Raw genomic sequence first — 23,830 nt, 5'->3', positions numbered from 1 at the left:
AAAAAATAGTTTTTTTTTCTTCGTCATTATATTCATGTTAATTGTAATAAGAAACGAGCTTCATGTCTGTGTGTATATTCATATTCCTGATGTTAATTTGACTACTATTTCAGTTGTATTTCTGCTTTTCTTTCTTCCTCTTTGAGGGCATTTTTAATTGGTATTTGAAGTTGCATGAAAGGAAAGCAGTGGCAACAAAATGTCGCCATTAAGGGTTTCATATACAGCATTATTATTATAGCGTTTATATGAGTGGTAAGGGTTGCGTATATACTAGGGTATTCGAATTATTCGATTTTTCTCTTGTTCGAATAAAACGAATAATTCGAATAAGAGATTTTAACTTGTTCGAATAATTCGATCACACGTTTAAAATTAATCGAATTATTCGAATAATTTAATTTTTTTTTAAAAAAAGTAAAGAATGAAGTTTTGATGTGGGTTTTTTAATATTTTATTGTTAAAGTAAAATAAAAAATAACGTTAAAGTTAACAATTCAAGTATTGATAATGTTAAAAAACATTCGAAAACAAAGTCCATAACTCCCGAACAATCTACAAAACAATTGACTAGCAAACCCTTTAGTTTCCGTTTTGGAGCTATGCTTTAAAAAATTTGAGCTAGTTGGACATGATCCTGAATTCAAATACAATATAAACGTATTAAGAACTCTTTTATGTCGTTCATTAATTCGGGTTTTAAATTGAGTAACTAATTCTTTAATAAATTAATTATTTACATTTTCTAAATTATTTATAACAAATTGTATTATACATCAAGCTCTATCAACGTTACCGAATCTTTGCTTAATAAAGTGGTCTTAGAGAATTACACAATAAAGGGAATCTGTCCAAAGTTTGATATCATTGTCAGTGAACGTGCATGATTGACGCATTTACAAATACGCAAAAAGTTTATTACAATATTAGACAAAGATGTTCAACGATGTTCAAAATCATGTATAAGACGAACTCCTTTTCTTGGAACAAAACGTTAGTTTGCAATATTTGTGTTTATCATTCGATTTATTAAATATTTTGCAACACTTACGTACGCGGTTAATAACATCACTTATATACAAATATTTTATGATCTTGGTCTTCATCTATTTCAATGTAATCTTTATAAATGTCATCCTCAATATCACTTTCGACGACCGTTTCAAAATCACATTATCCATCACATTCAACTCCACTTTAATCTAAGTTAATATTTTGATTATTAGTTGCGATTCTTCTAATATTTCGCCAGCTATATAACATATATTTTATTCCGTACCTTTTATTTTCATTGGTTCAAGTCCTAAGTTAAACATTTTTAAAGATTTTTTTTTAGAATTGTAACTTCTTGCAGCAATTTTTATATATTTATAGAAGGAGCTATCGGAACACTCATCTACAGTGATCGAAAGTCCCTTTGTCTTTAGTTATTTGTCGAATTTCATAAACAATACAATTTTTGTGAGTCATTATTACTTATTTAAATTTGAAATTATGAACAATTTTAAGCAATTTAATAAATTTAAATACATATGAACATTTATTCGTTTTATTCGATTATTCTACATAAAATTGTTCGAATTATTCGTTATTCAAAAATGGCAATTTTTAAATTGTTCGAATAATTATTCGTAAGAAATTATTCGATTAATCGAACGATCATGAGTCGAATGAATACCCTAATATATACTCGAGTATGTTTTTTTGGTCTTTATATATTACTAGCTGACCCTACAGACGTTGTCCTGTCCAAATTAGAAATGTTTGTTTTCATTTGAGGATTTGTATCTTTGAATGATAATTTTTATTCATATGTTTGATTTACATTTGATTTGAAAATATGTACAATGAATCCTATTTACATTTTGATTGAAAGATCGATGTTCAGGTAACCAATTAAAATAACGAAATACTTTTTTTTCGATTGCTTTGCTGTGATATCATGCACGAAATTTTTAAGATTCGTCCGGCGCTTATACAAATAATGCTGATGGTGTTCTGAAACAGGCGATATACAACCGCAAACAAGCAATGATTGCCTTGAAATTTGTTACCGGAAACTGCAATCGTATAAAATCGAATGGCATGTCGGTCGGAGTCATTGTCATGGAATCGAATGATTCTGCATTAGTGATCGAATTTTACAGTTGTGGCTTCAATATTTTAGAAATGGTAACAAAAGTTTGATCGCTTCAACCGAATTTCTTCTTTGTCAACTGACTTTCTGTTGATAGAACCGATAAATTCTATTTTTTGCCAATCGAATCATTCGATTGGCAAAAAATTCGGTTGCTACCACGAATCTGTTCTCTCTGTGTATGATTACCGATCCGTATTCAGTTTGAGTAGGAATCCACTGATTTGTACGTCATCAATTCGATTGCAATTTCACTTTGTATCTAAAAATTCAATTCGTCGACATCAATGTTTTGCGAGTCAAAGTTCGCGAACGAGTTTTACAAAGAATTTTTGAATTTTTTTCTTTGCAAACCATCTCCTGAAAATTTCGAAACGAATAAAAAACAAATAAGAGTGCTATATTCGGCTATGCCGAATCTTATATACCCTTCACCTTTGTTGTGGATGCATTATTATTTTTTATACTTAGTATATATGTATGTACATTGCCCACTTTCAGCGTACAGCATCCTAAATTTATCAAGAACACAAAAAACAACAACAACGCCAAACGAAACAAAACACCAAAAGAAAAAACAAAAACAAAATACGCAAGGCAATGAAACCACACACATCCAAACATACGTTTAATTGTATAAAAAACAACAACAACGCCAAAAGAAACAAAATACGCAAAGCATGCACATTCAAACATACGATTTGTTGTTTTTTTGTCAAAAAAACCAACACACAACCAAACTAAACTTTAGTTGTATAAAAAACAACAACAACGCCAAAAGAAACAAAACACAAAAAAAACAAAATACACAAAGCTTGCACATCCAAGCATACGTTTTGTTGTTTTTTTGTCAAAGCATGCAATACATTGTGTTTTTTGATGAAATTTTCAGAGGTTGTCTCGGATTTTTGCTCATATCTCCGTTATTTATGGACGGATTTTGCTGATTTTAAATAGCAAAATTCTCGAAAGTATGTCTGACAGAATTGTTGAAGATTTGGATCCCGGAGATATCTGGGGCCTTCAGAAAATTGATTTCAACAGACAGACAGACAGACGGACAGACAGACAGACAGACAGACAGACAGACAGACAGACAGACAGACAGACAGACAGACAGACAGACAGACAGACAGACAGACAGACAGACAGACAGACAGACAGACAGACAGACAGACAGACAGACAGACAGACAGACAGACAGACAGACAGACAGACAGACAGACAGACAGACAGACAGACAGACAGACAGACAGACAGACAGACAGACAGACAGACAGACAGACAGACAGACAGACAGACAGACAGACAGACAGACAGACGGACATGGCTTAATCGACTCCGCTATCTATAAGGATCCAGAATATATATACTTTATAGGGTCGGAAATGAAAAATGTAGAAATTACAAACGGAATGACAAACTTATATATACCCTTCTCACGAAGCTGAAGGGTATAATAATAATAATAATAATAATAATAATAATAATAATAATAATAATAATAATAATAATAATAATAATAATAATAATAATAATAATAATAATAATAATAATAATAATAATAATAATAATAATAATAATAATAATAATAATAATAATAATAATAATAATAATAATAATAATAATAATAATAATAATAATAATAATAATAATAATAATAATAATAATAATAATAATAATAATAATAATAATAATAATAATAATAATAATAATAATAATAATAATAATAATAATAATAATAATAATAATAATAATAATAATAATAATAATAATAATAATAATAATAATAATAATAATAATAATAATAATAATAATAATAATAATAATAATAATAATAATAATAATAATAATAATAATAATAATAATAATAATAATAATAATAATAATAATAATAATAATAATAATAATAATAATAATAATAATAATAATAATAATAATAATAATAATAATAATAATAATAATAATAATAATAATAATAATAATAATAATAATAATAATAATAATAATAATAATAATAATAATAATAATAATAATAATAATAATAATAATAATAATAATAATAATAATAATAATAATAATAATAATAATAATAATAATAATAATAATAATAATAATAATAATAATAATAATAATAATAATAATAATAATAATAATAATAATAATAATAATAATAATAATAATAATAATAATAATAATAATAATAATAATAATAATAATAATAATAATAATAATAATAATAATAATAATAATAATAATAATAATAATAATAATAATAATAATAATAATAATAATAATAATAATAATAATAATAATAATAATAATAATAATAATAATAATAATAATAATAATAATAATAATAATAATAATAATAATAATAATAATAATAATAATAATAATAATAATAATAATAATAATAATAATAATAATAATAATAATAATAATAATAATAATAATAATAATAATAATAATAATAATAATAATAATAATAATAATAATAATAATAATAATAATAATAATAATAATAATAATAATAATAATAATAATAATAATAATAATAATAATAATAATAATAATAATAATAATAATAATAATAATAATAATAATAATAATAATAATAATAATAATAATAATAATAATAATAATAATAATAATAATAATAATAATAATAATAATAATAATAATAATAATAATAATAATAATAATAATAATAATAATAATAATAATAATAATAATAATAATAATAATAATAATAATAATAATAATAATAATAATAATAATAATAATAATAATAATAATAATAATAATAATAATAATAATAATAATAATAATAATAATAATAATAATAATAATAATAATAATAATAATAATAATAATAATAATAATAATAATAATAATAATAATAATAATAATAATAATAATAATAATAATAATAATAATAATAATAATAATAATAATAATAATAATAATAATAATAATAATAATAATAATAATAATAATAATAATAATAATAATAATAATAATAATAATAATAATAATAATAATAATAATAATAATAATAATAATAATAATAATAATAATAATAATAATAATAATAATAATAATAATAATAATAATAATAATAATAATAATAATAATAATAATAATAATAATAATAATAATAATAATAATAATAATAATAATAATAATAATAATAATAATAATAATAATAATAATAATAATAATAATAATAATAATAATAATAATAATAATAATAATAATAATAATAATAATAATAATAATAATAATAATAATAATAATAATAATAATAATAATAATAATAATAATAATAATAATAATAATAATAATAATAATAATAATAATAATAATAATAATAATAATAATAATAATAATAATAATAATAATAATAATAATAATAATAATAATAATAATAATAATAATAATAATAATAATAATAATAATAATAATAATAATAATAATAATAATAATAATAATAATAATAATAATAATAATAATAATAATAATAATAATAATAATAATAATAATAATAATAATAATAATAATAATAATAATAATAATAATAATAATAATAATAATAATAATAATAATAATAATAATAATAATAATAATAATAATAATAATAATAATAATAATAATAATAATAATAATAATAATAATAATAATAATAATAATAATAATAATAATAATAATAATAATAATAATAATAATAATAATAATAATAATAATAATAATAATAATAATAACAAGTAAGAGTGCTATATTCGGCTGTGCCGAATCTTATATACCCTTCACCAAATTATACTTCAAAATTTTAAATATTTTTAGGTAAACAAAATTTAATTTTTTTTTAGTTGTTTTTTTTAATTTTTTGGAAAAAAATTTATTTAAAATTTTTTTTTTTTTAAATTGAAATTTTTTTAAATTTAAAATTTTTTTTTTTTTAAATTTTAAAATTTTTTTTTTGGTTTTTTTAATTTTTTTTTTTTTTGAAAAAAAAAAATTCGGGTTAAAATTTTTTTCCCGATTTTGACCCATTGTAGGTCCAACTTAATATGGTCTTATATACGTCGTTGCAAATGTCTTTGAAATATCTATCATTAGATATCCATATTGTCTATATTAATGTCTTATTAATCCAGATATAGGTCAAAAATTGGTAAAAAATCGAGGTTGTCTTGGTTTTTTCCTCATATCTCAGCCACTTGTGGACCGATTTTGCTGATTTTAAATAGCAAAATTCTCGAAAGTATGTCTGACAGAATTATTGAAGATTTGGATCCCGAAGATATCTGGGGTCTTCAGAAAACTGATTTCAACAGACAGACAGACAGACAGACAGACAGACAGACGGACAGACAGACAGACAGACAGACAGACAGACAGACAGACAGACAGACAGACAGACAGACAGACAGACAGACAGACAGACAGACAGACAGACAGACAGACAGACAGACAGACAGACAGACAGACAGACAGACAGACAGACAGACAGACAGACAGACGGACATGGCTTAATCGACTCCGCTATCTATAAGGATCCAGAATATATATACTTTATAGGGTCGGAAATGAAAAATGTAGAAATTACAAACGGAATGACAAACTTATATATACCCTTCTCACGAAGCTGAAGGGTATAATAAGTAGGAGAACTATATTTGGCCAAACTAAAGTTAAATTTTTTTTTTTTGCAAAACTGTTTCGGAAAACATAGTGGGGAGGGTATAATGCGTTTGTGGAGATGTTTGTAACGCCCAAAAATATTAGTCTAACACCCACCTTAAAGTATATCGATCGAGTTAGAATCACTTTCTGAGTCGATTAAACGATGTCCGTCCGTCCGTCTGGTCGGCTGGCTGTCCATGTAAACCTTGTGCGCAGAGTACAGGTCGCAATTTTGAAGATATTTCGATGAAATTTGGTACATATTATTTTTTCGGCTCAAGGAGCCTATTGAAACTGGCTGAAATCGGTCCATTATTTCATCTAGCCCCCATACAAATGTCCTCCCGAAATTGGACTTTATGGGTCATAAATGTTTAATTTATATATGTATCTCCACAAATTCCGCTTCAAATAAGTTTTATATACACAAAATTCATGTCACCAAATTTTGTTACGATCGGTCCATAATTAGTCATAGCTCCCATATAGACCCGCTTCCAAAAATCACTTTAACGTGCATAAATCGCTTAAAAATGTTGGTACACACACAAAATTCAACATACTTAACTTTAATATAGATATAAATCACACGACCTAATTTCATGGTGATCGGTCCATAATTAGTCATAGCCCCCATATAAGGCCCACTTCCGAAAATCACTCAAAAATATAAATTATTGAAATTTTAAAAGAAAAATGTTTTTGCTCTTTTACTTAGTGCAGGGTATTATATGGTCGGGCTTGACCGACCATACTTCCTTACTTGTTTTTTTTTTAAATTGTTTTTATTAGTGAAAAAAATGTATGACAAAACAAATTTTTTTTGGAAAATTTGTTTTGTCATACATTTGGACTTTGAAATATCTATCATTAGATATTCATATTGTCTGTATTAAATACTTAGTAATCCAGATATAGATAAAATAGGCCAAAAATCGAGGTTGTCCCGGTTTTCCTTATATCTCAGCCGATATATTGATGTATCAATTGTGTTTGGAAGTTATTTGGGGGCTACGGAAAGTTGATTTCAACATACAGACGGATAGACGGAAAGACGGATAGGCGGACATGGCTTATCGACTTCGCTATCTATAACGATGAAAAATGTAAAAATTACAAACGAAATGACAAACTTATATATACTCTTGCCACTCATGGTGAAGGGTATAAAAATCCGCCATCTGAATTATGACTGTATTGATCACAACATCATCCTACAACAGATAGAAGGGACAATCTTGGGGCAACGAACGGACTATATAGTTTCTTCATCTAATTTTTATAGGAAATTTTTTATATACGACAAGATATGGCACGCCGCTAAGTTTGTTCTTTGGGGCGACCAGATCTCGCTTTACACAGATGACTCAAAGACCGAAAAGGGCACGAGATCCTGAGATCTGTAATGATCTTGGCCATTGGGTCTCTCTCAGACTGTATGACACATCTCCGAGAAGAACTCGGGAACTAAATCCGAAAATACCAACTATCTACTTGGACAACCTTGCGGCAATCAAAGCTCGAGCTGTCTTCTTGAATGTATTGATTAACCAGCCCAACTTAGACAATGGAAAAGGGTCTGCCTTGGACGTAACTCTTGCACTGAATTCCCTTGGTGGCAATATCGAATTTGATAGAGGAATGAGTGTTGAAAGAGACGGATCATAGGTGGTTTGATATCACCACTTGTACAGTATACAAAATGTTCTAGCCCTCTGCTAGGAATTCGATCCAATCATTACTGGCAACTGGTACTCCCAAATGAAATAACTCCCCACGAAAAGATGAAATAACACCCAACAAATTTTTCATACAAATTAGGATTTATTTCATTATGAAACAACTTCTAGCGCATAAGGAGTTATTTCATAATTTTTTGTTGGGAGTTATTTCATAATACAATAACTCCCAATGAAATTTTTTTGGGTTTATTTCATTTTATTTAGGGAATTAGGAGTTATTTCACTGTATTGGTAGTTATTTAATTTTTGTTGGGTTCTACTTTGCAAAAGCAGAACCCATAAATATCAAAAACTGACTTCACTCAGAAAAGTTTTTTGCATTGGCGGCTTTCGGCCGGGCGCAAAAAAAAATTTCTGAGTGAAGCCAGTTTTTGACACATCCCAGAGGAGTAAAATAATAATTTCACTTTTGAAGTTTCTTTTTTTAGATTACATAAATAAATTGCTTCGGATTGGGAATTATTTCATTTCTATTGGGATTTATTTCATTGGGAGTTATTTCGCTTTTTTGGGAGTAATATTTTTAAAATTATGAAACCGCCGATTACTGGGAGTAATTTCATTTTACCATTTTACCCTTTAATTTTTCAAGTTTGGGAATTATTTCATTTTTGATGGGAACTTTTTCATAGGGAGTTATTTTATTGGGAGTTATTTCATTTGGGAGCTATTTCACGGTACCCTGGCAACTATAGGATTGGGCATACTTATGTCAGAAAATATGGATTACCCACATTATAACAATTGTAGAATTGGTTTAGACGAGGTAGAGCAGGACGGTACAATATTTTTTATGTGACAGATTGGTACAGATCTCTTTCTTGATATTGACGGCCAGAGATGTGTCACTAACGAATCAAATAAAATTTGTCAAAAGTACCGGTTGTTTCCAAAATAGGCACATGAGCCACAAATTTGTCCGGTCTAAGGAAAGCGAATAATATTTTTGTTTATACATTGTTTCTTTATTTTATAACCTAACTTATCCTGGTTATTTTGAGTTTAGTTTGGTTTGGGAATTTATCATGAATTGTTCAAATTTATTTAGAAAATCATGGTTCAATTCGACAAACTCATCGGTGATTACTATCGTCCACCAGATTGATTAATTCGATAAATTATACATCGTTTTTGCAATATGTTTACTCCTAACGAAAAATACTGATCCCGAAAGACGCCGTACAAATGACCCACGGTGTGAGACGTAGTGTAGATGATAATCCAAATGTGTCATTTCGACATCGCGCTCATCAACTAAACTTGTGTCCAACCAATTTTAGGAACATTTTGCGTAAGGATTTTGGTTTGCGTGCTTACAATATTCAACTCGTACAGGAATTGAAACCTCACGATCCGAATAAACATCGCTATTGACCCACAATTTCATTTGAATATTTTGTTCAGTAATGAAGCAGCCTTTTGGTTAAATGGCTTTGTCAGTAAACAGAATTACCGCATTTGGAGCGAAGATAATCCTCAACCCATTGTCCAAACACCATAACAAGCTGAAAATCGATTTGCGGACAGGCAAGATCATTGGTTCGTATGTCTTCACAACTTTTACTAACTTTTTCATGCCTCCATTGGAAGTCATTAGTATTGCAGATATGCCGTTTCAATGGTGACACATGTCACACAGCGCGCAATACGATTAATTTACTGAGAGAAACTTTTGACGAACGAATGGACCTGACAACCTTCGATTTGACTTCGTTAGATTATTTTCTCCGGGGATATGTAAAGTCCATTTGGAAACGAATATTTGATGGGTTATTGTCGAAATTTAGCCTGATTTAATGCGAAATGTGTGTGAAAATTGGACCACCAGGTTACGCCATGTAGCGCTAGCCGCCATGGCTACATATCCTAATTCATATTGTTACGTTTTAACCTTTTCAAAACGCTGGTTTATTTCCTTTAAATAAACCGAATACTTTTGATTCCAAATAAAAGCCGTTTAGTAGTTTGAAAATTGTAACAACTCTTTATTTATTTAAAAATGTACAACAACCACAGAATTCAATAGTCACTCAATGTTTTTTTATACACGTTTATAAATTCTCAGAAATACAGACACTTTATAATGTACACGAATTCACTTGAAAAATACAGCACACTTTAAGGCACTCAGTTGATGTTTATTCGAATAGCGTCTCTGATAAACTCACTAACGACAGCAACCTCTGTCACTATTTATAACACTGCCATCTGCACTCTAGATTTCTCTTTAACTGTATAAAGGTTTCTAATACATACGCCATCTGTGGTGTACTTTCTACAATGTTTTTTAACTGAATATTCGAATTCGAATATACGGTCGCAGCAAACAGCGTTGCCAACTTACGATCAATGGTCAACTGAAAGCTTTTATTTCAATGTTAATTTGCTATTACAGCACTATTATTTGAAAGCATTAGGCTACTTTTAAATCAGCCTTTAAAATCGTTATATTTGAATTCAAGTACAATTCCGTAACAATATTTAAACATTAATGCCATAAAAGTATCTAATGAATAAAGTCATTGGATGGATATTAGAAACGATTTTCTATATTTCATTTCAATTTAAAGTTCTCATCCTCTATAAAAAACTCACTTAACATTAAAATGTTAATGTTGGGTTGCCTTTGTTTTCTTGTGTTTGTTAAAAATACAAAAAGCAACAGCAACACTAGCCGTGTCATATATGAACAATAGACCGGCTCAAGAAAATTTTGTGTTCCGTTTGCCCCTTATCATCACTACTCAACAGTCATACTTTTCTATATATAACCGACAAAAAACCAGCCTTAATTTCCACATTAACTTTATCTCTCCTTTAGAAAGCAAACTAAAAGTAATTCCATAAAACTAGCATGATTTACTGCTTCCTTAAGAAAAACTCTTTCCTTTATTTTTAATATGTTGTTAAAACTTTTCGTGGAAACTTTAATCTATGTTCCATTAAGAACCTTTGCAGCTAAATAAAAAATAAAAACTATAAAAATCCCACATTTTCATCATGTTCCTGGCTATAATTTATGTGAGTTTACAGTCATTTGTGATGCCATCATTGACATATTTTCATCATGTCTTATCAAACTGCTGCTACCGACTACCATACATCTATAATACAATCAACCATCAACTTTTCTTGCTCCTACATTTTATTTCGTGGTTCTGTTTTAAGACTGTTGGTTTTTTCCAGCTCTTTAGAAACTGCTCAAGAACCAAAAAAACAGAAATAAAACACAAAAACTAAACGGAGAATGTGAAGTGATGTGAAGTTATCACACTTTTGTAAATGTTAAAACGTGCAAAAAGATAGATAAAGTTAAACTTTGATGTACAAAGAGCCACAAACAAAACTAGTATGGAAATATAGATGTCAATATTCAAATTAAGGGGGACCAGATTTGAGGTAAATAGTTTGGAATTTAAATTGTTTTATGTGGAAAATTAGAATGAGTTTCAAAACGTTGCAATAATAGCCATTGCGTTAACATGATAGTTAACATTAACATCTCTGAGGCAAAGTTGTAGTCCTTGTCATAAAGAACAAAAATTGTGAACATATAAAATCAAAAAAACATCATCTTCAAGATGAAAATCGCAAAAAACTTTTTTTACCGTTTATCCCCTGTTCAGGTCCATAGGTAGAAAACCGTTCAAAAAGGAAATAATCAACCACAAAAATATACCTGAGATTTTAATAAACAACTTTCTAGAACATATGAACTTCCTAGGCATGATTTTTAACACCGTTTAGGCAGGTCAATATAAGTTAGTAAGAAAAAACTAAAAGAATTAAATTATTATAAACTAAAGCATACTTTTAGGCAGCTTTAAAAAAATAATTTATTTCGATTTTTGCGAAGTTGATCTTGAAGATGAAGTTTTTTTGATTTTATATGTTCACAATTTTTGTTCCTAATGATAAGGGCTACAACTTTACCTAGGAGAGTAAATCAAAATTCCGAACTGTTTGCAAGATATGAGCCTGAGAAAATTATCACCTTTTTGCAAAAATGACACCGAGGGCCCAAATCTTCGGGGGTCCATAATAAAAATGTGTATGACTTTGGGCAGAACTTGGAGACACGGTTCTTTTTTTTTTTTGTCCGTATATGGTGTTTTTTTTTTCTTGTTGCACTGTGTAATTAAATACTTTAGATATAGTTTGATTTTTCGTACATTTGTGGATTATAACACTGTCAAAGTTTATAGGGTTGCATTTAGAAACGCCTGAAATTAAAATGACATCTGAGTCAAAGTCACAGATATTCAATCGTATCTAATGTTTGCTATTGACAACGTAAAAATGCTGACTTGACTGTTATCAGTTGCTGACATTTAACATTACAGAGAAAATTAAACAAATTTTACCTACTCTGGCCACTTTACAGCAAGTTTCTATAAACTTGATTTTTTGCTCCTTTCATACAATTCATGTGCATGGAGACACTGCACTCAGCGCATAATTATGCACGAATGTGTTTGTAGTTTAAGTTTGAAGAATGCAAAAAAAAAAACACAACTCAAAATGAACGTGTACAAATTTATCTTTACAAAATGAGATAAATACTTGTACAATGAACAAGTATTCCCTAAAGAATATTTAAGTAGTTGAGGTCAAAATCCTGAATGTAAGAAACAGTTTAAGTTAAGCATTATGCGTGGGATTTTTTTAAAATAAATTCCACAAAAATGTAACTTTATTTTTCTTTCACAAAATCAGTATTCATCAATTGTAATGGCAAAACTGTTGCATATTCCATAACAAAGTTGCCTTGACTGCAAACAATGAATTTTGGATCGAGCCATGATTTATTTGTATATAAAACTTATTTGTGGGAAAATGTGTGTGGATAGCTATATAAATTAAGAATTTCTGAAGGATAATGTCCTATTTCAGGAGGATAGGTGATATAATGGACCGATTTCAATAGGCTTCGTCATTCGGCAGAAAATAATACAATATATGTGCCAAATTTTATCGAAATATCTTCAATATTGTGTGCGAAAGTTTACACGGAGATACATCGTTAAATCGACTTAAAAGAGGGCTCAATATTTTTGGATGTTAAAAACATCAGCACTATTGCGGTGTATGGTACAACAAATTTATTATTCATACACTACCAAACAATTTTGCAAGCTGTTGTTAAGTTTCACAACAGTCTTCATGGAGTAATGCACCCAATTCATGATTCTCAACCTATTTTGGCTGGTCTGGGCTATCTATGTCTTCCGTGTCAAAATCATCACTTCTGAACCACACGTTGAAACCGATGGGACACATTCGACCACCACAGGAAACGTTTACTAAAAGCAACTGTCAACAAAGTTTTTGATTTTCAAAGTCAAATATTTTATTTTTGTATACCCTTCAACATGAGTGGCAAGGGTTTAAACTTTATACTTTAAGTTCTCCTTAAACGTTTACCTTTCTTTAAACAATCAATATTTGAGATTGTATTTAAACTTTAGTCTCTGACTGTATATACTAGGCTGGCCCTTAATAGACGAAAGTTGGATTTTGGCCATTCTCACCCCCCAGTTTGGTGAACATTAGTAAAAAAATCATCCTGAACAAATTTTAGGTAAATCGGTTGGGGATAAGACGTTCCGCAAGCCCTCTGAAGTTTTGAGATGCATTTACAAGGGGAAAAATGCATTTTTTTCAGTTTTTGTAAAAATATTGCTATTAAAAAATTATTTTTGTAATTTAGTTTAAAAGAATCGAAATGTGTACGTAATTGTCGTTCTAATGAGACATAAAAAACAGAAATTGGTCAAAAAATGTTAAAGTTATTAAAAATTCGCCAGGCCATTAACGTGTCTCATGCCACTAGAACAAGAAATGTAGGAACAAAATTAACATATTTTGAGAAATATTAAAATAAAAGCTCATTTTTACTTAAAATATGCTTTTAAATTTACTTGTATATAAGTTTTTGTCTTCGTAGGATACCTTTAACCTATTCTTAGGTATGAACAAAAAAATAAAATTTTTTAACGGCAGTTTCAAAACTCCATTTTCAAATTTTTAAAAATTTTGTTAAACAAATTTCAGAATTTTTTGATCATCTCATTGGGATTTATTAAGAATATAATGGGGAATAAAAATTTGAAAAAATTATGAAAATATCTCTTATAGTTTTTCCGTACCTGCGATTTAAATTTTGAAATTTTCGAGAAAAACCAATAATTTGGCAATTTTTAGGCCAATGAGCTCTATTTCCTTACTCTTATGAATTTTAAGTAAAACCTATTCAAAATAGTATAGTCCAGATAATTATAAATATACTCTGAAAGTTTTACTAAAATTGGAAAACTTTAACAAATTGACTGCCAAGGTACTTTCAGCAAATAAGATGCTGGGGGCCGCAGCACTTTCTTTGCGTAATCTCTTTGAAAACGTCAATATTGGAATTTAGGCTACTGTCAGTAATATTTAATGCTTACAAACAGATTTTTTTTTTTATAAATAAGAGTGTCTTACGAAATGGATTTTTTTATGGGATACTGAGTTAGTAAAAATACTCAGGACAAGTTCAGAAAGTGATGAAGAACGTGAAGATTACAGTTTTGATGAGGAACTTCCAGACAACATCGAAAAAATTCTTAAAATCCAGCAGTATTGTCTGACATGTGTCTAGAGAGTAAAAGTCGTGTCGGACATATGTGTCCGACGTTGCGTAAACCGCATAGTGCAGTGTCACACATCTGTGTCCGACGTGGCAGTCAATGTGTTAAACCTTAAATCGTGAAGGTCAAAGGTTAAATTTTTCAAAATTTGGAATTTCTCTTGGAAATTCATCTCAGGATGATTTTTTACTAACTTGGGGGTGAGAATGGCCAAAATCCAACTTTCGTCTATTAAGGGCCAGCCTAGTATATACAGTCAGAGACTAAAGTTTAAATACAATCTCAAATATTGATTGTTTAAAGAAAGGTAAACGTTTAAGGAGAACTTAAAGTATAAAGTTTAAACTTTAGTTTCTGACTGTATATGTTAGTCATTCCGTTTGTAATTTCCATTTTTCATTTGCGACCCTACAAAGTATATATGTATATTCTGGATCGATATAGAAGCGGAGTCAATATAGCCATATCCGTCTGTCCGTCTGTATGTTGAAATCAACTTTCCGTAGCCCCCAAATAACTTACAAACATGATTGATACATCAATATATCGGGAATTCTGCCGGCTCGGTTACTATTTATAATCGAGAAAATCGGACCACAAATGGTTGAGATATAAGGAAAAACCCGGTAAAACCTCGATTTTTGGTTGATCTGGTCCATTGCAACGATATGTATAAGGATATAGTAACTTGGACTTGCAATGGGTCAAAATCGGGAAAAATATTTTTTAACCTGATTTTTTTTTTTAACAAAAAAATTTTTTGTCATAAATTTTTTTTACTAATAAGTTTAAAAAATTTGTTTAAAACATTTAAAAAAAATTAAAAAAAAATTTTTTTTTTATAAGTTTTGAAAAAAAAGAATTTAGTTCTCTACACAGAAAAAATTATATTTGAATTCAAACATTTATCCCATATTGAACTGGTTTCAATTATTTCATGATTAAATCAAGTATTCATTTGCTAAAGATCTGAATTTCTTTATATTTTCTATTGAATTTTGAGTTTTGAATTTGATTATTTTGACAATTGAATATACAATTATCGTTATTGGTTGAATTTCAAATACAAAAATTATTGAATAGATAATTTTCGTAGTTGAAACACAAAAAATAACAAAAATGTGTTTTCAATTACGAAAATTATCTATTCAATAATTTTTGTATTTGAAATTCAACCAATAACGAAAATTGTATATTCAATTGTCAAAATAATCAAATTCAAAACTCAAAATACAATAGAAAATATCAAGAAATTCTGTTTTTGAGCAAATGAATACTTGATTTAATTATGAAATAATTGAAACCAGTTCAATATGTGACAAATATTTGAATTGAAACGGTTTAAGAAATAGTTTTTTCTGTGTAAATTGTTTATTTTACTACATTTGAGGTAGCGAAGCTAAGTAGGTTAAACTAGCAAGTAGGCTAAAAAATTTCCAAAATCAATTGACTCTAATTTGTGTTAAATTTAATCAGAAAGTTAGAAACTGTTAGAACATATATCCAATTAATGAAAAAATGTTGTAAGTTTCCAAGCATATTTTTAAATTTTCAAATTTTAAATTACCATAACATTAAGAGCAGAAATAGAAGTAACCTAATGCTATGTTTACGCATGCATTCTCAATTGTCTCAATTCACACATACTCAATTTAGGTTACTCAATTAACATTTGACCTGGACACAAGTTAAGCAGGCTGCTTCACTAGACTCACTCCACGCCAGCCTCTATTAAATTTGTTTATTCATTTGTCGGCTGCCCATTTTTTATACCCTACACCACCATAGTAGGGAGGGTATAGTGCGTTTGTGCAGATGTGTGTAACTCCCAAAAATATTGGTCTAACACCCACCTTAAAGTATACCGATCGACTCAGAATCACTTGCTGAGTCGATTAAACTATGATCAAATTTGGTACATATATTTTTTCGGCCCAACGACGGAGCTTTGGTAGAAATCGGTCTATTATTTCACCTAGCCCCCATATAAATGTCCTCCTGAAATTTGACTTTGTCGGTCATAAATGTTTAATTTATATAGGTATCTTCACAAATTTTGCTCCAAATAAGTTTTAAATATACGGAATTCATGTCATCTAATTTTCTAATGATCGGTCCATAATTAATCATAGCTCCCATATAAGACCACCTTCCGAAAATCACTTTAACGTTCATAAATCTATTAAAAATGTTGGTATACATATAAAATGTCCATGTGCGCAAGGTACATGTCGCAATTTTGAAGAAGAAGGACCGACTGATGTTTTAGCGTTCTCAGAATATCAAAATTGTTAATAACTTCTAAATTATAGGGGGTAAGATTTTATCGTAAGTCAATGTTTACATTTTACAGTAAACGAATTTTATATTAAGCGACACATATTGGTATAGAAAAAAAGAAGGAAATAAATCTGTAACTTATAAATGGTTAGATTGGTTTGAATGAAATTACACATGCACAAAGAAGAAGTGTTGTGGAGTTCAAGTTCTGAACGTGGACCTCATGGACCCACCAGGGGCGCGACCAAAGGTCCTCAATGTAGGACACTTCGGGTATGTTACATTTTTAAAACGATCCTATTTCTTCGTTTGTGTTCCGATTTCAAAAAAAAAATACACATATAAAATCTTTTCATCGAACGCTACAAAAGTCCTAGTCGTAGCTATCAATTATCTCTTTTAGGTTAGGAGATATTCGCATTTGAAAATTAAATTTTTAACAGTTTTACCCAACCTACTCCAGTTTTTTGATAACAGCGTATCCAAATATTTTCCGATTTTCTCCAGTTTTCCTTCATTAGACTAACAACATATGTATGTGTCAAATAGAAAAAGAAGTGTTTCAAAATTAATGACTACGTCCTAAGTTATATGCATTTTAATTTAAAAAATTTAAAAAGCCTATTTTTCGCTAATTTTTTTGGGAAAAAATAACTTTTTTTCTTTTTAAGTTATCGCAAAAAAATTCTAAAAGGATGTATAAGGAATTTCTACTTTCTGAAAGCTAAGTTTTCATAAAATATTTTAATTGAAAAAAAACATTAAAAAAATTTTCTTACTGAGGGAACCAGGTCCATTTTTTTATGTAAAATTAAAATTTAGGGCAAAAATTCTCAAATCGCATATTAGATATCAAAATATAGTAACCGATTTTAGATGGCTCAATATGCTTTTAATTATTTTGTAAAGAGTTCCGATAACTCAGACCCTGGTATGGATATTATAGCCAAAAAAAACTAAAAATTTCCATTTTTCGGATTTTTCAACAATTTTTTGGGAATTGCGGGATTGCTGATAATAAATTTCAAAATTCGTTTTTATTTTTCCATTTTAAATAGAAAATTTTAGATAACTGTGAAATTTCATTAAAAACTATAAATAACAATTTTATTTCAATTCGAAAAATGTTTATCTATGCAAAAATTCAATAAAAAACTTTTTTGGTCATATTTTTCAATAAAGAATTCCATGAATTTTTAATTGTCAAAAGTTATAAATATTTTTGAAAAACAGATAAATAGCTTGAACGAAATTATATTATATCGCATCATAACATTTTTAATTTTATGTATAAATTTCAAAGTAATCGAAAAAACCTTCTCCTGTAAAATTTGTGTTTCGTCGCTTACGATAATTTGGCGCTAAGGGCTCGATATAATTTTTTCGGCTCAAGGACGAAGCCTGAAATCGGTCCATTATTTCACCTAGCCCCCATACAAATGTCCTCTCGAAATTGGACTTTATCGGTCATAAAAGTTTAATTTATATATGTATGTACACAAATTTCGCTGCAAATAAGTTTAATGTGCTTAAATCACTTAAAAATGTTGGTGTATACTAGGGTATTCAATCGATTAACCGTTAATCGGTTAACCGATTAATTTTGGACTTTTAACTGTTCGAATAATTTGAAATTGCCGATTTTCAAATAACAAATAAACCGATTAATTTGTATCGATTAACCGATTAACCGAAATTCCTTTTTTTTGCACTTTAACCATTTTTTTGTATTTATTTTTTTATTTCAATTCAAATACCAATTTCAAATTAAAATTATATATTTTTTGAACATCCTATAAACATGATTAGTGAGTTGTATAATAACTGCCATATTTAATTTACATGTATTTGAAACTTTGTTTATATTTACATGTATAGACGAAACTTTTTTCGAAATGAGTCTTTTATCATAAATAAACGAAGCTGTTAAATTAATCAAAATCTAAAACAATCCAAAAAAGAATATTCTTTATCATGCTTTTGAGAGTTTTTTTTCCAAGAAAAGCTTTATTAAATCTAAAGAAAAAAAATCGTTTAAATTATTTTCTTTTTCACACATCGCTAATTTGCTGCAACAACGTCATAATTAAAAAAAATTGTTTCGAGAGAAACGTCTTTGAATATTTTATGACATTTTACTATTTCTTAAATAAATGTTCAACAAATCATGCGATTTCAGAAATATAAATAGTAGATGTTAATATCTTTCTAATCTGTATTTAACCCAAACTTATAAAATATACGAGAAAACATGAATTTTAATTTTGATGTTTACAACAAAAAAACACTCTCACACAAAAAATAATTGACTTTTTTGAAAACTGATAAAACTTTAAGAAAGATTGTAGAGCAGCAAATAGATGATATGTTTACAAAAATGATCTCAAATACCTTATTTGCTGTTTTTTATGTTTTTGTACACAAAATTCGTTGTTGTATTTTCAATTTAAAATGAAAATAAAAATTATTCGGTTAATCGAATAATTTTAAATTAACCGATTATTAACCGAATAAATCTAAACCTCGATTAATTATTTGCTCGATTAACCGATTAAATCAGAAACCCGATTAATACACAAAATTCAACATAAATAACTTTCATATAGACATAAATCACACGACCTAATTTTATGGTGATCGGTCCATAATTGGTCATAGCTCCCATATAAGGCCCACTTCCGAAAATCACTCACGAATATAAATTATTGATATTTTAAATGAAAAATATTTTTACTCATTTACTATTTACCCATACTTTCTTACTTGTTTACATTTTCATTTGTTTATTAATTTTGATGACATTTGCCTTGCCATTTTACAAAATTTTTTTCTTCTCACTGAACATAGTTCTCAGTAAATATACCTGCGACAAGGGTTGTATTTCGAATTTTACTCAATTAGTGACGCAATTAAGTATTAATTGCGCAATTTTTTAATTGAGTTCTTCTATGATAAATTGAACTCAATTAAATTGTGTAAATGTTCCTAATTGCTCAATTAGGGTGCATGTCTGAACATAGTATAAGATTTCGGATTCACAGTTTTTTTTTTCTATGATCTATCTTTCAACAATATTTTCATTTCGGAACACACAAGAAGTACAAGACATCTGTATTAAATTTCAACAATTCTCCAAAATTTATTTTGTACCTCATTGAATAAACCCGAAATATGAACTACATATAAAAGTCATGTTCTTATGATGTTTTCTGTTTTTGGTTTACATAAACTTGCTCTTGTACTTGTATGTATTTAATAGTTTGTGTCATAAATAGATGTGTATATTCTTCTGCATGTATTTATTTGTAAAGCCTAGAAATATGCATTCTGACATCCCAGCTAAAAATACGGCAGGTTTCAGGGAAATTTTGTCAAAATTCTAGATGCATTACATATTGTTACGAAATTGTACTTGAGTTCAAATATAACGATTTTAAGGGCTGATTTAAAAGTAGCATAATGCTTTCAAATGACAGTGCTGTAATTGCAAACTGTAAAGGAAATAAACCAGCGTTTTGAAAAGGTTAAAACGTAACAATTGGTGTCAGAAGTGGGATTGCATACGAATTCGAGTATAAGGAAGAAATGGAAGTTTCTACACGTTCAGCAACAAGCAGCATGGATTTAAGCACAATGTTTGCGGCTATGATGGAAAAAATGTAAACAGCCAACGAGAAACTTCTGTCTGAAGTTAAAGAAGTTCGAGAAATTTTTAAAGTAAATAACGAGAAGCTTCTAGCTGAAGTTCCAGTAAACAACGAGAAGCTGTTAGCTGAAGTTAAAGAAACTTTCAGAGTAAACAAAGATAAACATCTAACAAAACTTCAAGAATCTTCTAGAGCCACAGACAAGAAAATTCAGAAAGTGTCTGATGTTATTAACAACAGTGTGGGTGGCATTGATAAAAAGGTGTCGGACTTGAATAATGTTCAATGTCAAGAAGAGGCAGTTGTAGAGGCTTTATATGTTATAACTGTGGTAAAATTGGTCATATTCAGCGAAACTGTAGAGCACCAAGAAAGCGAACCAGATATGTTTTACCATCAAGAAATAACCAGCTGGCGAATCATCAAGCATTACAGGAGCCACCTTTAAAAAGAGCTAGCACTGAGGGTCCCGTGAGGAAGTGGAGGATTGTATAGACAATGGTTTGTTGGTGTAACAATGGAGTCCCTCGTTGAACAGTGCAACGACAGAATGTTTCCTGTTGGAGTGATAGGTCTGTCCCGCAGAGAAAAGATCATCAGGCCGGGTTCCAAGATGGATGAAGGTGCTTCAGAAGAAAAAGAAATGCATGAACTCGTTCGGAGCCGAATTAAAATGATAAATGACCAAATGAAAACCAGATATAGCTCACAACGTAATAAGGGTTTGTCATCCAAATTAAGGAATCACTGCAAACGACTACATAGGGTAGTTAAGAAATTGGACGACATGGTTTATAGAATACGGAAATGTGGAAGATCGATATCGGGAATTAAAGATGAACATCTGAAACGACTAGCTGCCTATGGGAGAAGTGAATCTATGCCTATTCGGGACGAACAGGCTTAAGCGGGGGGCAGTGTTACGAAATTGTACTTGAATTCAAATATAACGATTTTAAGGGCTGATTTAAAAGTAGCATAATGCTTTCAAATAACAGTGCTGTAATTGCAAACTGTAACATATCTGCATTTAGGCATTATTAGCATTGAATAAAAGCTTTCAGTTGACCATTGATCGTAAGTTGGTAACGCTGTTTGAATTCGAATATTCAGTTAAAGAACATTGTATAAAGTACACCACAGATGGCGTATGATCTAGAATATTCAAACTTTGACAGTTAAAGAGCAATCTAGAGTGCAGATGGCAGTGTTATAAATAGTGGCAGAGGTTGCAGTCGTTAGTCAGTTTATTAGAGACGCTATTTGAATAAACATCAACTGAGTGCCTTAAAGTGTGCTGTATTTTTCAAGTGAATTCGTATACATTATAAAGTGTCTGTATTTCTGAGAATTTATAAACGTGTACATTTGTTGTTGTACATTTTAAATAAATAAAGAGTTGTTACAATTTTCAAACTACTAAACGGCTTTTATTTGCAATCAAAAGTATCCGGTTTATTTAAAGGAAATAAACCAGCATTTTGAAAAGGTTAAAACGTAACAATATTGAAGGTAACACTTATGATAGCCAGTTGCTTGTTTTAAACAAATTGTGTAGTTTATTGTTTAATAAAACTATTCCGTTGTTTGTTGGGTTTTAATAGAAGGTATGTTTGGGTATGTGCATACAAGTACCAAAGAAAAATCTAGTATATGTGTCTGAAAATAATATATTCGTACACCCAAGGAAAAACATAGTTGTATATGTTTACCGTAACCAAAACAATATTATGGTTATTGTAATTATTTACATGATTGTGGCAATTATATATATGATTGTAGTACATAAATATATGTTAATGGCAATCATGTTCATTATGAATCATAACTTTAACATAATATGGTTGACGTCATCATATAAATAATTAAGTAATTAAGTAACCATAATATTGTTAAAAAAGGGTAAACATTTCGAAAGAGTTACTTTAAACATGTACAACTAAATTTTTTCTCTGCGTGTATTTGTCTATATACGATGATATACAATACATATCTACATATAGTTTTGTTTCTTACATGCTGGTACATTTAAAGTAATTCAGTATGTATAAAAATTCTTTAAAGTAAGTACGAGTACGAGTGAGTACAAATAATAATGTTGAAAACAAGCAGACGTTCACACATACAGACAGACGCATGCAGACACAGATACAAGAATTTCATGTCAGGGCTGGAGAAGTGTATGGGAAACGCAGTGTAACTGAAGATGACATAAATTTGAATGACTGTTTATGAATGGGAAAGTGTTTGTTCCACTTTTTCAATTCTATTTTATTCTACTCGTTTTATTTTTATTTTATTTTCTTGTGTTGAGTACATTTTAAGTCATTCATTCTCATGTTGATTTTCTTTTCCCTAGCCTTGTTTTTGTGCAAAACAGTTTTTTTTTTATATTCTTCTTCTGCTCTCAAAAGTACAGAAGAAAAAAAAAAACTTTGGTTGGCTGTTGTGGATCCAGTTAAATGTTTTAGGAAATATTTAATTTTAAAGGAAATTTTATTGTAAAGCAAAACAACAAAACAAAAAATAAGGTTTCACTTTGCCAAGGAAAATAAGAAAAAATATTTGCCAAAGGCGAAAAAGACAACAATTCTTGTCAATCAACACTGTCAGTGATGTGTTTATTTTCTGGTTTGGTCTTGTTTCAACTTGATCTGTTGTATGCCTAAGGAGTGTAGTCTAGATTTTTAAAGGAAATCCTTTGAC

At 28.4% G+C, this 23,830-nt stretch overlaps 1 protein-coding gene across 1 annotated transcript in view; it reads right to left on the bottom strand.

Moving 5' to 3' along the window:
• Positions 1-23,830, bottom strand: part of LOC135955496 (kin of IRRE-like protein 2) — a 294,369-nt gene that overhangs the window by 85,574 nt on the left and 184,965 nt on the right. The window lies entirely within an intron of this gene.

The sequence above is a fragment of the Calliphora vicina genome, chromosome 3 (assembly GCF_958450345.1).
Source record: "Calliphora vicina chromosome 3, idCalVici1.1, whole genome shotgun sequence".
Lineage (NCBI taxonomy): Eukaryota > Metazoa > Arthropoda > Insecta > Diptera > Calliphoridae > Calliphora > Calliphora vicina.
The sequence above is the reverse complement of the archived record's forward strand: the minus strand, read 5'-3'. Positions and strand labels throughout refer to the sequence as shown.